At 39.7% G+C, this 13,886-nt stretch overlaps 1 pseudogene; it reads right to left on the bottom strand.

Annotated features, from left to right (window-relative positions):
* Positions 1 to 1,662: 1,662 nt before the first annotated feature.
* On the bottom strand, positions 1,663 to 2,988 carry LOC149191490 (nuclear pore complex protein NUP58 pseudogene; annotated as a pseudogene).
* Between the last annotated feature and the right edge of the window lie 10,898 nt (positions 2,989 to 13,886).

Below are 13,886 nucleotides of genomic sequence, written 5' to 3' on the forward strand. Positions count from 1 at the left end.
CTAACATAAACAAAAAATTTAGTCTTGGGTTATAATATATGATTAGATAATAATTAAGACAACTAAAAATAACTAATTTAGTCTAGGAACAAAAAAATGACTACCTAACAAGTATTACAATAATACAAATAAATTGTTTATGTTAGTCATTTTAATTGTGTACAACAAGCTAGATTTTAATGAAAGTAAAGCCACTAGGAACCACTATGAGAAAAATATCCAAGTCCATAGGAAGAGCTCACCACTATCAACATATAACTCAATGTAATATCAATAAAAGACATAAGGTCACTACCATCAACACAATACACATGCATGTTGCCATCAATGTAAGACACATGCCCGTCACCCTCAATAGGATACAAAGCTCTATCACCATCAACAGAAAACACATGGACACCACCATCATCAAAATACACATGCCCATTACCATCATTGGGAGGTTGTTAAGTTGTGTAGGTTAATGTTCCCTTGAAGTAGGTCTACGAGGTTGGACTACTATGAAAATCACATAGAACATGAGAGAAATCCTTTGAGCTTGGTCATAGAAAACACATAACAAGAATCCAAGTGATATTTAGAGGTTTCATGCCTCTACTTATCCCTTTAACTCAATGAATTCCTTGCATTTCTTCACAATCGAGAAGCCTTGTGCAATCTATCTGTGAAACCCTACAAGGGTTTGAGGTATGTGCCATTGAGTTGAGATGGATATGAGTTCCTCTCGTCATCTTCATTATCAATCATGTAACTATTTGTATCACCCTCCAATCCAAAGGTGAGAATGAGATCATTGGTACCTTTCCAACCTCAATCGATAATTGATTCACAAAAAGCTATAATCAACAATAAATTCATGAAGAACTAATTCATTATAAACAATAATTTAATATGAGTGAGGAGAATAACATCTTCCCTTTTAATCTCCCAAAATAAACTTAATATTTTTTATTAGATTTTCCTACTATGTAAAATAAACTTAAACAAAATTTCCATTTTATATTTAAATAATTTTTTGATTAAAAAAAACGTCACCTCATCTATTATCCAATATATCACAATTAGAAAAAAACCACATTTAATGGTGGCTCACATTCCAAATTCCCACCATTTTATTTGCAAGTAAAAGGGGGAAGGTGCACAGTAAAATTTAGGATTAGAATTAAGCGATATCCTCGTTAATTAATGAAAATGAATGAAAAAGGAAGGAAGAAGTATTCTAATAGCGTAGGGTTTGAATTATGGTGATAGGTGGAAAAAAATTATGAGATTCTTTTGTTTTTGTGGGTGGCTGGATTAATTCCTATGTAAAACTGAAGCTTTACCCAAAAAAATTATCAAAAGTTCTCAAACACATCTTCAATATAGATGCACAATCTCTCAATTCCAATGCCAGGCTCCATTCGCTGCTACATAGACTCCATCATCCATGGAAAGTCATGGAATGTATAATTCCTCTTACATACTTCCTATAATGGAATTTAATATCAATCATGATTCTTTATTCATATACGTGCCATTTAATTTAGTTCGAATTTTGTCCTGTACCTCATCCTTGAAAGAATTCACTCAAATCTAAACTATCCAACATTTAGCGTCATGTTGTATGAGGTTTGGGATTCAAAGTTTTATATGGTGAGATTTTCTCCAAAGGTCATGACCCTAGCATCCATGACCTCTCCCAGATCTTCTTTTGGGATGAGTAGTAGCTCCAAAACTTGAACCTGAAGTAGTTCCAACACCTGTGCCAAAAGTTGAAGATGAAAACATTGATGAGGAACTTGTAGCTATTGTGGATGAAGGAAAAAGAGAAGAATATGTGTTTTCCCCAAACATTCATGGTGTTGTTTGTGAAGTCCCAAACATAGAGGGTGTTTGTAAGACCCCAAAAGACCAAAAAATAGAACTAGGCGTCGAGGTTGCTGGTGTGGAAAAGAGAAAATATGAAGAACTTGAAGATGATGCTAGAGCACTAAACATGGAAAACCTTGACCTGGACGAAGCAGTAGTAAAATCCCCTAGAGATTCCTAACAAAGAAGAGGTAGGTGTTGCTGAACTAGAAAACAAGTCAACAACATGAGTCGAATTTTGTGAAAATGTAGATGCATGCACTGCCAGATGAACTCTTTTGGATGCAACTTCTATATTTGCTAATTCCACCTGTCTGCGTCAAGGAAAGGGTTGTTCTCATCCCCCCTATGATGTTGATCAACAAGATATTCAAGATGCATTGATATTATTCTTTGATGAAATGTCTCAACCTAATTAGCAATATATATAAATGAATCATGGACATTAGATATTACTAAGGGTAAAGACTACAATAATCTCAAATCTAAACTAGAACTCCCATTTGCATCACTATTGGAGAGAAGAAACCACTCTAATTCCTCAATCCATTATCGACACTCCCAAGCTGTCTCTCAAATCTTAACACTATCTATTGTAAAAATGGAGAGGGTTTGTGTTGTATACCACTATAGAAATCCCTCATAGATGTGGAGGAGATAGGCAACTGGGAGGCTACTAAATTTGGAGGATTGTTGACCCTTGAAGATGGTTTTGTTGAAGATGGTGGCACCAGATAATACTACTAGACGAATGAACCTAGGTCATAGTATCATAAAAGAGAGAACTGCAACTTCAAAATTCCTTAGCACACTCTTTGCAATATTCATAAGCTTATGAAGTAACACTAACTCTCTGTCTATAACAATGTTGTTTGCTCCAATTTCCTACAATATACGAGCAACATCAAGCTCAAAACCTTCATTTAGGGCTGAAGTATCATAAAGTCGAACACATTGATCAAGCCTCTCACTTTCATCCCTGTACTTCACAATTTTCTCCTCGATTTTCAAGAGGAGTTTCTATGAATCTGGGTGGATGCCAACCCACTTTGTCTGGTAAGTAACCATATTTTTCTCTATCGTGAAGAGGTGAATTCATTGTTTTTTATTCTGGCTTGCTGAACCCACCATCATCATGTTCAAGGTGGTTTTTTTTTTAAATCGATAATAATATTTAGCAAGGCATATTTGTAAGCATATGTGTATTTGATATGACATCATCACACCAACGAGTTAAGGTTTCACCATTGACATATACTCAGAGGTTCCTCCATGGTCAACCTTGACCTTTGTAAATGCATAAACACTTTTATCTGAAGAAGAGCAATGAGAGGCATCAAAATGTCTTAGGTATATTTTATTTTTGGCTTTCAATATTTACTCTTCACTATCTTTCCAATTACTTGAATTTATATATGTCATTCCAAAACTAGATATTCATCTAAATCTTCAATATATTAAAAAAAATGAAGGAAACAGGTCTTGATTGTGGTTAACCCTCGTTCAACATTTGTTTATGATTTTGCAACTCATTTTGACCACACTACCCATGCCCACCCTAAGTGAGAACCAAAGTCAAAAGACAAAAGATAGAAATAAACATACCTTGAACTTAGCCCCAAGGGTTAGCTCAATTGGTCAAGTCCTTGTCAGTAAAGCACTTATACTATTGAGAGGTTACAGGTTCAATTATCTTGACAATCTCGGGGTCAAGCTCTGTGGTTGAGCCGACATGAAGTGATTCCTTTGTGTAGACCTACCTAGTACAAATATTCCATGGATGTAGTAGTCACCAATATTTGAGGATGGTGAACCACATAAACATACCCTAAACTTCAAGTCCATCATCAATTGTCTTGGGATCCATTTTACTTAATTCTTGAAATTGGGATTTTGATATAGCTTTTCCTTTTCAAATTTCCTCCATGTTTGAAATATATAGGTTTTTCCTGCTAAACATATTTTTTAAGTTTTTGCTTTTGGTAATATTTTATGTAGGTTTCCATTAAAGCATGTTTTTTTGAACAAGTTTCTACCTTTATACACATGGTTCAAGTGACTGCTAAGGGCATATACTTAGTAACTAGTCTTTGATAAAAACTTTATTTTTTCCAATATATTTTTGAAGGTAACTTGATTGGAATTTCCTAGAGACAGTAACATGGCCATTTTTTTTAATAGAATATGTTTTGGTTCAGGGTCTCAGAAGTTGGTTGGGACAAAACGTTTTGGATTTGAAACTTTTGAATTGCGAGTACTATACCATATTACCTTCCACAAACCTAAAAAAAATTCAGTTTCTTTGTGATGATATCATGGAGGCTAAGGAAGTTCAAACATATATCAACATGCGGGTAAAATTTGAACAAGATGTAGATGCAGATACAAAAATGAACTTTTCTTCTAGTGAAATTGGATTGATTGGAAGAAATCAATATGCTTAGATGCAATAATAGTTTTAAAACTCCCACTGGATTGACTTGGAACAGGTTAAATATGTTGAATTGATAGGTGATTGAGTCAACTTGGTGTTTAAGTTGGCTTAAGGGGCTGGTTTGGGTCAGTTTGGTGCCAAATTTTCCCAAACCGATCGAGTCTATGAGTCATTGAAATAATTTCTTCAACCCTCACTTGTTATAATTCTAACTATGTTCCAAATAAATACTCTTCTATAAAAAGTATTCCATATATGAAATAATAGTGTTAATGGTGTTGGGAAAATTTGTGCACAAAATGTCATGAAACATGTGTCAAAACTCTCTCATCATTGGCATTCAAAACATAACTAAAACATATGTCAAGTGCTGAAGAAAAAAACTTCTTCCTGCATTGATCAAGCCTTGGATCTAGGAAAATTGATATTTCACTCTCAAACCCTTGTTGACCTCTTACTTATAGTTGTATCCTTAAAACATACTAGGACAACTTCCTTTTTTCTTCAAAAATCATGAACACATATTATGTAGAGTCGACCTACTTAGATGTCAAAAACAAATTAGGGCCAACACTAGATTTTGGTAAATAGGCAAAGTAAAATCGATGTAATGGGCCCTTTAAACAATGTCTTTAGCTAGACATTGTAATCAAATTGGTTCAAGTTGAAACCTTGGTTGATAGGTGGTTGATTCAAAGTCCAAGTTGAAGTTATAAAACTACCTATACAATAATTTTGTGGGTTTATTATGGATTCCCATAATAGGTGCACTTGAGAGTGTTGGATACCTATACCAATAGGTTTCATATTTCATGATTGGCAAGAGAAAGTCCAAATATGCTCTGCTTTGATATCACAAAGATCCCATATTTCCTAGAGAGCAAGAGGTGTGTAAAATGTTTCAATGTTGATGACCTTATTTCAATTTTGATGGATGATCCAACAGTTTAATCTGGGTCATGCCATGTTTTCAATTTTCTGCTATAGACTAGAGAAAGAAGTCTGTCCAAACTGCTTAATCTTGGCAGACAACTAGTTTAGGTAGAGAAGAAAAGGCTCCCAACAGCCTAATCTGGGACCTTGGAAGAGATAAGGGTAGAAGTAGATAGAGAAAGCAAAAGAAAAAGCCAAAGAAAAGAAAAGGCAAGTAAGGGTCTGCAAGTCCAAATGCACCCTCCAAGAAGAAAAAATGCTAGGCAGGTAGTTGGGTAGGTAGTTGGGGTTGCAGAAAGGTTATCCCTATCATTGCAAGAATGGTGATGGTGGGCAGCAAAGCAAAAGATTACAGCAGGAAGCATGACTAATTTCCCTCATTCCCCTCCAATTTCATTTCTAACATTCCCCCATCAGCTTAGATTCATGGAAAAGACTAAGGTTTCATGGTGGTTCTTAATCTTTAAGAAGCCACATTTCTTGTCTAAAGATCTTTTCATTTTGATCTACTCTTAAAACCAAGTTTGTTTCATATAAACTTAATGGTTTCTCCCTCCACTTACCCCCTCCTCCATACTAACACTAACCCTACTATATAAATCCCTTATATCGCCTTTTTCCCTAATATTACTAACACCAAGGTGTATAAATCCCAAAATCTTATAAATACCCACCCCCTTGGCATTATAGCCAATAAAGTCTCGAGTCAGGGATCAAATGACACCAGGTCATGTTGATGAACCTATGCCAACTACCCCTTCCCCTTCATGAGCTGATTCCTCTATTTCGCCCCCTTTGCACATAAAAAACCCCTAAAAAGCCTAAATTCCCACCTTCACCCGCTTCAAAGAGCAAAAATTATGAAAAACCCACTTTCTGCTCCCAAGCGAAGGTTAGCGCGTGCAAATTGTTTTTTTGAAATACATTGGAAATTCGTTCAAAACATGTTTATATGCCTCCGCCCGATTCCGTATACACTGCCCATGTCACCTCCCCGATGACCGTTAGATCAGGCCCTCCAGATCCGACGGCCCTCAATGCGTCGGAGTCCTTCCGACGTCCGACAGTTATGTGTACTATCCCCCTGTCACGTCAGTCATCCGACCACCGTCCGATTAACCTCTGCAGATCTAACGGTCACCATGACGTCAGAGCTCATCCGTTGCCCGAAACTTATCTCCCGACGTCCGTATTTTGAGTACGTCACTCCGCTGCCACACGCCCTCACCACAATGCGTCGGAGGTACAACTGCAAATACCGCCCCCGTACCGGAAGCGGTGCGATACGAAACCACTGCTGGTTTCCGGTTTCCTCATCCCGCTCGCTTACGTCCTCGCCGCGTCAGCAACATGTCAGCGCTCCGTCACCCAGGTACGCTGTCTCGTCATTCCCTTGCCCTGCCATTGGTCCACCTGTCCTGCCATCTCACTGCCCCTGTGGACCAACCAGACCCCGCCACGTCACCCGATGACGTCATCCGACCTTGACCCCACCAATGACGTCATGCTGACGTCAGCACGGATTCGCGCCAAAAGCACCAAAAGGTCTATTTTAGCCAAAAATTCGTGTTTTTTTTGCCATTTTTGTGCGTTCGTCGTCGTTTTATTCTGCATGCAAAACTACGTCTAAACCTGCACCGGCCGCGGAAAAGTGTTTCCTGACCACCAGAACGTCCATTTCTTCAGCGCCAACAAGCTCTGACCGGTCCAAATTTACAGGTATTCCTCATTTGAGCTCTGAAACTCCATTTTCGCTGCATTTCGCATGTCAATGAGTAACAGACCTTAAGACTCCAAATTCATCGTTAAATGCCACCAAATTGACATTTAAACTTAACCAGAGCCATCACTAAGCTTCTGTCGAACCAATTGTCGGTAATTCGAAAGAAAAACTGTCACTGGTTCGCGCAATCGTGAACCCGTCACCGGCAGGAGATAAATACACCACAAAAGAGTATCCTCTGAACATTTCCGCCACCCACCTAATCACACAGAGGCAGTATTTCAACTGCTGCAGCCTTACTTCCACCTTTCACTTACAAAACCAACATTCTCTGCAAAGAAACCTTGTTGGTGTTACTCTGCATAGTAACACAGTCCTTGAGCAAGCAGAAATCCTAAAGAAGAGCCATGGACCCCCCTGTAGCTCCTATAGCCCTCAATGTGGCTCCCCTGAATGTCCCTAATAGAACATTGGACACCAGAGCATTAGCAGACTTGGACTACAAGATATCAGAGGAGATGTTGAGCAGAAGCAGGTTTCATTTGCAAATCCTAAATGAAATAAAGATCAAACATGAGAGGGGGACAGACATCCTGGGTATTTGGGATTCATTCCTCCCAATATTCAAGCTTCCTCAGGTTAATCAATTCCCTGAGCTTGTACACTTAGTTGCTGACCACTATGATGCATCCCAGAGGGCAGTGCTGGACTCTTCAGGCTCAATTCTATTCCTCATTACCCCTGAAGCCATCAGGGAGATGTTGCAGTTCCAGACAGATCAAAAGTTGGTCCCTCTGTCATTAGCTGATTTAATAGTACAGGGAGCCAGAACCACAGAGGCCCAAATTACTAAGATCAACCAGCTGTTCATCAAGGCTGACACTCTACAAATTCCTCCTATCAACTGTGTTTACCTCAACCAATTGGGCCTAGACCTGGTTGACATGATCAGTCCCATCCTGGGATATGATTCAATAGAACATGTGGATGAAACAGTTATACAAATGATGCTTATGTTTTCCCCAGGAAAGAAGCCAATCCACTATGATTATGCCACATACATATCAAATAAGATGCATGATCAATTGATGAATTTATCAAGAGAAAGGGTATTTAGATACACCTCGTACCTATATCATCTGCTCCTATACTTCCAGCATGATAAGTTCTCCTTCCCAAAGAAGAGAGTAGATGCACAGGGCAATCTGAGATCAGTAGTGTATTGGACATCCGTTTTTCACATAGTAAGCTGCTCTCCATACACCTACTACGAGTTTATTGATCTTTTCATCCATCCAGCCTTGACTCTACTGTTGGGTTCACCTCCTCCCAGATTGACAGACGAAATGCAAAGACTCCTGCATTTATCAAAAGCATACAGTATTGGGGATTGGTATTTCTACCAACACCACACCGTTATCAGACTATATGGGTGTGAGTTGCCCCCATTTAAACTACCTAGATTTGTGCCTATGAGGCTACTTGCCTTGGAATACTTCAGGCAGTTTGGTTATGTGGATATGCTCCACTTTTCAGGAAAAGGTAAGAAGGCACAGTTAAAAATCAGAAATCAACTTGGCCATTTACTTCTCAATGAGAGGGATGAAGGGTGGAGAGAGGCAGATAGAATACTTGGGTGCCTGGGTCTCAAATACAGCTTCATATGGAAACCCTATGACCCCAACAACTTCATTACAATGAGGAGGCTCAAATACAAATTATCTGCTTATGGTCATTATAGCCTTCCTAACTTAGAAAAATATGCCAACCAAAGCAAGTGGAGAAGAGGAACTTTAGAAGAAGATGTGACCCAAGAAGAGCTTAATCAAAGAGCTCTAAGAAACCTCAAGAAGATGGCTGACCTTGAGTTTTATTCACAGGTCACCTCACTGCCAAGCACACAAACTGGAGCAGCAGTGTCCTCCTCAACTGCCCAACATCAAGCTACAAGAACTGGTGAAAACATCGCATAAAAAGGCAAAGAGATGGAGCAGGAAGAGCAGGAACAGCAGGAACAGCAACAAAACCAACAGCAGCAAGCAGAAGGGCTGCAGCAAGGGCAGCAAGAAGAATCAGAACAGCAAGATCAACAACATCAAGAAGAACAAGGGCAGGAGCAGTCTGCCCAGCAAAAGAAAACAGTGGAGACTCCTCAGACCACTGAAAGAACGGTGCCTACAAGACAAGACACTACATTTGATGCCTCGGTCCTCCAAACTCCTCAAAAGAAGGATACATTTGTCTTTAGAAAAAGGGACAGAGAGACTCCCCTGACATCCTCGATAGACCAAGGAGAGAAAAGGCAGAGACTCAATGATTTTCCAGAGGATGATATAGCAATAAGAGAGGCATTGGGCATGGGCCCACCCAGCAGAGAAACTTCAGCAAGTTCCTTCCAGCAGGAACAAGACAGGACCATGGGAGGGGAGGTCAGCTCCTCCAGCCAGCATAAAGAAGGACAAGTAAGCATCAAGCAGCAGTTTATAGACATTAAGAGGAGAAGTGATCCTATCAAGGTACAATTGTACAATCACCTGCTAAACATGGCTCCTTCCAATCAGCAGAGACTTATGTCTGCTTTTGATGTAAGTGAAGGCAAATTGACAATGAGTCACTTTATGCCTACAGCACTCCGGCCACAATCCACTGCTGACTATCTTAGGACCAACCTAGAGGTCCTTGCCAAAGATATACACCCTATGGACAAAATTGAGTTGCATAAGCAAACTGGCGAAATGGTGTATGCTTCATTGGCCGACAAGACTTTGGATAATTACAAACTAACCAGCAGTCTGAATGCCACAGCTTCCCAGCTAGAACTGGAGAGGGCCTCTTCTCAGGCCAAAGACAACAGGATAAGAGCCCTGGAGGAAATCATTGTAGAAATTGGGCACAATCCCAATGACATCAAAGGGATACAAGAGATCCTGAAACTTAGAGATGCTGACATGGCTGCACTAAGAAAGAAGATCAAAATTCCAGCCACTATCCATCCACAGACTGATGAGGTAGCAAAGCAAAGGTATGAGCAGGATTCTACTGCCCTACTAGTTTCCATTTACAAAGAACTTGTGAAGGCACAAGAAAAATTGGGGCAATATGAAGCTACACAAGCACCTCTACAAGCATCATTAAAACAAGCACAAGAAGGGCAGACATCTCAGCCCTCTCCTCAAGTCATCAATCTTGAGGAGACTGTTCCTACTACTGTGCCTCCACCTCAGCAGGCTGAACAAACAGCCACATCTACTTCAGCAGCACCCATCAGCACAGATCAGAGCCTAGATATGCAGAAGTTAAAGAATGAAATACAAATTTTGGAAGCCCAGATGACAGAGCTGAATGAAACTAAGGAAAGGTTGGCCAAGGTAAATGAAAGGCATGATAAGACAAAGAGAGAAGTGGGAGAAAAGGCCAAGGAAATCAAAGCTCTTAAAGACAGGATCAAGGAGCTTGAGAATGAGCTCAAGCTAGATAAAATCATATCTGAGATCAGAGCAATGATATGGTCCAATATTGGTAAATCCATCAACAACCAATGGCCATATATCGAGACAATCCATGAGCAACTAGAGCTCATCCCAAAGGCACAGAAGGAAATCCGAACATCAAGGGCCTTATTAGGAAATATGCCTGAAGTTGCTACAAGAATGATCAATGTGCTTAACCACAAAACAAGTTCTCAGTTAGCCACCATTGGAATCACAAATAGAACTGAGACTATTCAAATGATCAAGAGGGTTCTTACTCTTAGAAGTCTAGTGCAGACATTGGACAGGAGAACCCAGGATATGCAGACAGAGGTAAATAAGTTCATGGAGAAGTTTCAGGTGTTGCAGAGTAGAGGACTCCCTAGCTTACTGAACAGCGGAGGGAAATTATTCACCCATGAACAGTATGCTAAAAGAGTAAATGTTTTTGCCTCAGCACAGGTCAATGAGAAGGCCAGCACTTCAGAAGACACAGGGCCTATTACAGGACAAATTTTCTATAGTAAGATAGAAAATCTACTTTTTATAATGAATGAAATTAATCACTTGTTTGATGTAGCCCCAACTTTTTTCAAATACACAGAAGCTGAAGAGACAATGGAGGCCATCCTCAGGCACCAGCTCCCTACACAGGAATGGTGGACAGATGCAATCCAGAGAATTTTGTAAACAGTAAGTCATTCACCAACTTCTGTTTTTTCTACAAATTTTGATGAAAAGAACAGTCAACAAAGTCAGCAGGCATCATAAAATCAAAGCTGAGCCAACTCAGCGGATGTAGCGGCCAACAAAGCAGAAAAGGGAACCACAGCTGGCAAACCCGAGAATGCACTGCGCAGCCAAAAGTAAATGCGTATCTCCAGAATTAATACAGAGTAATGCAACCGACTTAGTGGCTCTTAAAAGTCAAGACAATCCTCTGACAGACATAAAGGGCATTTACGCTGCATTTAACATTGTAATAACTTCTTGCCTACTTTCTGAACACTACTGAAGATATTTTCTCTCTCTCAGATGACTCAATGCCTGAGATATTTTGTATACGCATTTCTATAAAGTCCCCTTGGCACAAGATTGCAAGGGTTGTTGTGAATTTCTCCTGAAGAGTCTCTTATGCTGTAATTGTTTTCTGAAAGTTAATAAAGGAAGCAATGGAATTTCGTGGATGCTTGATGTGTTGAAGATGTTCTGTTCCTGTTCATGACTGCTGGATCCCTGCGTATCTTACCATGCAATAAGTCTCTGTAACTTTCTCCATGTTTAGTTTGTTTTGTTATAAATCCATATACGCTATCTGATTTCCAATATTAAGCAACAGAGAAAAAGAATAACTCCCAGGATTTGCTCACTGAGCACCCTGAGTTCAGTCTGTGTTGTTTATAAATGTTTTCTTCAGGTGTAATCTATATAAAGTGTGATTCTTAAGCTGCTGCACTTTCAGAATACATCTTTCATATTGGCCACTGACACAGGAATTCATACTTTGCTCCTGTGCTCTGCGTTCATTTTCATTTCACCAACATAACAGAAAATTCTTAACAGATTTCTGCTGGTTGACATATATCATCACTTAAGTCTAAACTTGTCTGTTAAATACACAACAGGCCTTGCAGTTAGAACAGTACTCAACATTTAAGATCATCTCACAGCATCTAGACTCCATTGCCCAATGGAAACTCACCATCAAAGCATTACATCATAAGACCTGAAAGAGATCCCTCAACCAAAACATAAACAAAACCTAAGCATCATAGCTAGCCTAAAACACCATCATAACAGAGACAAATCATAAAGAGAGAGCCCTCTCTGGTTGCAGTTAGGCTAGGAACTGTAACCCAAAGATTGGTTAGTGGTTACCCCGGCCGTATTCCCTTGGGAGTCATAGGGAACAACCTGGGTGTTAACATAATTGGCGACTCCACTGGGGATCTTTAGATTTTGTTATTACTATCTATCTTCCAAAGCCATCATCAAGCCCGAAACCAGCCAAGAGGCCTTAGAATTGTTTCTGTACCACAGTCACAGCTTTAGGGAAGAGCTAGATAGGGAATCTTCATCTTAACTTTGAAACATATATAGCCATTTCAAAATCTTTATCCAGTCCTTGTATACATAAAAAACTTCCTATAAAATTCCTGAAAAAATAGTTGGAAACTGGCTCCTAAGAAAAATCCTCGGCACACTAGGGCAAATCCTGACCCTAATCCACCCATCATTGTTGATAATCCAAATACCATTCCAAAAAACATTAGGAGACAGCAAAAGCAGGAGAAGCCTGCTGATTCAGATATAAGTTCAGATCAACCTATCCTCATTCCCACTCCCTGCAAAGTTCTTTTCCGGTCCACCCCTAGTTCCCCTAGTTCATCATCAACACCTCAAAGTCCTCCTCTCACATTTTCACCCACTGCACATACTCTTTCAACCACTCTCCCATTAGTTACCCATCCCATTAACCCTGTTACACCAGTAATCCCTGTTGTCCCATTTATTCCTGTCAACCCTATAAATCCCATAAACATGGCCAACAGGTATGCACCTCTGCAGATACCAGCTAATGCTGCAGCTTTACCTCAAGATTATCAAAGTAAAATCTCATATTTTGACTCAAATGGCTCTCTAACAGCTATCCAGCATGCCAAGAAGATGCAAGACCACTTTGAGACCTATGAAATAGATGATGACACTGTCAGAATGAGAATCTTTGTTCAAAGTTTAACTGGGGATGTTAGAACTTGGTTCAGATCCCTCAATGCAAACTCCATTACAACACCTGATCAGCTTTACGAAGCTTTTACTGAGAGATGGGAGAAGAAGAAAGATCCTCTCCACGTACTTGGTGAATATGACACTATTAAGAGAGGTCCTCAGGAGACAGTTTTGGAATATTGTGCTAGGTTTAACAATGTATATAATGCTATTCCACAGAACTTAAGGCCCCCTCCTGATTTAGCCCTATATAAATTCCCTGACGGTTTTGACCCTGATATGGCCTATCAGTTGAAAGAAAGAGATCCTCCAACCCTTGCAGAAGCTCAAAGAGTTTGCTGTCACAGTAGAGGCTAACCTAATTGCCAAAAGAAACAGGGCAAAGTTGGAGAAAAGGACTACCTTCAAAGAAGAACCCTCGGGCTTTGATCAGAAGTTAGATGCAATACTAAATAGCATGAAGAGATTGGGTGAAAGAGTGGAATCAGTTGAGAGAAAGTCATCATGGGAAGCATCACAAAGCAACCCTCCTAGAAATCCGAATTTTAGGAGAACTCAGAACCCAAACATAGGAAAGACAAGTGCTGACCAAGACATTAGACCCCCTTTTCAAGAAAATTATGCAGAAACTTCCACATCTAATGAACTTAACGAAGATCCGGAGATTAACTTAATGGGTCTGGATGGTAAAAGCCATGTTTTCTTAACACAAGAGGACCATGAGGAGGATGAAATCAAAACATTC

This window comes from Pinus tabuliformis, chromosome 2_2 (genome assembly GCF_031772625.1).
Source record: "Pinus tabuliformis cultivar Carrire ecotype Pingquan chromosome 2_2, CPIR1, whole genome shotgun sequence".
Lineage (NCBI taxonomy): Eukaryota > Viridiplantae > Streptophyta > Pinopsida > Pinales > Pinaceae > Pinus > Pinus tabuliformis.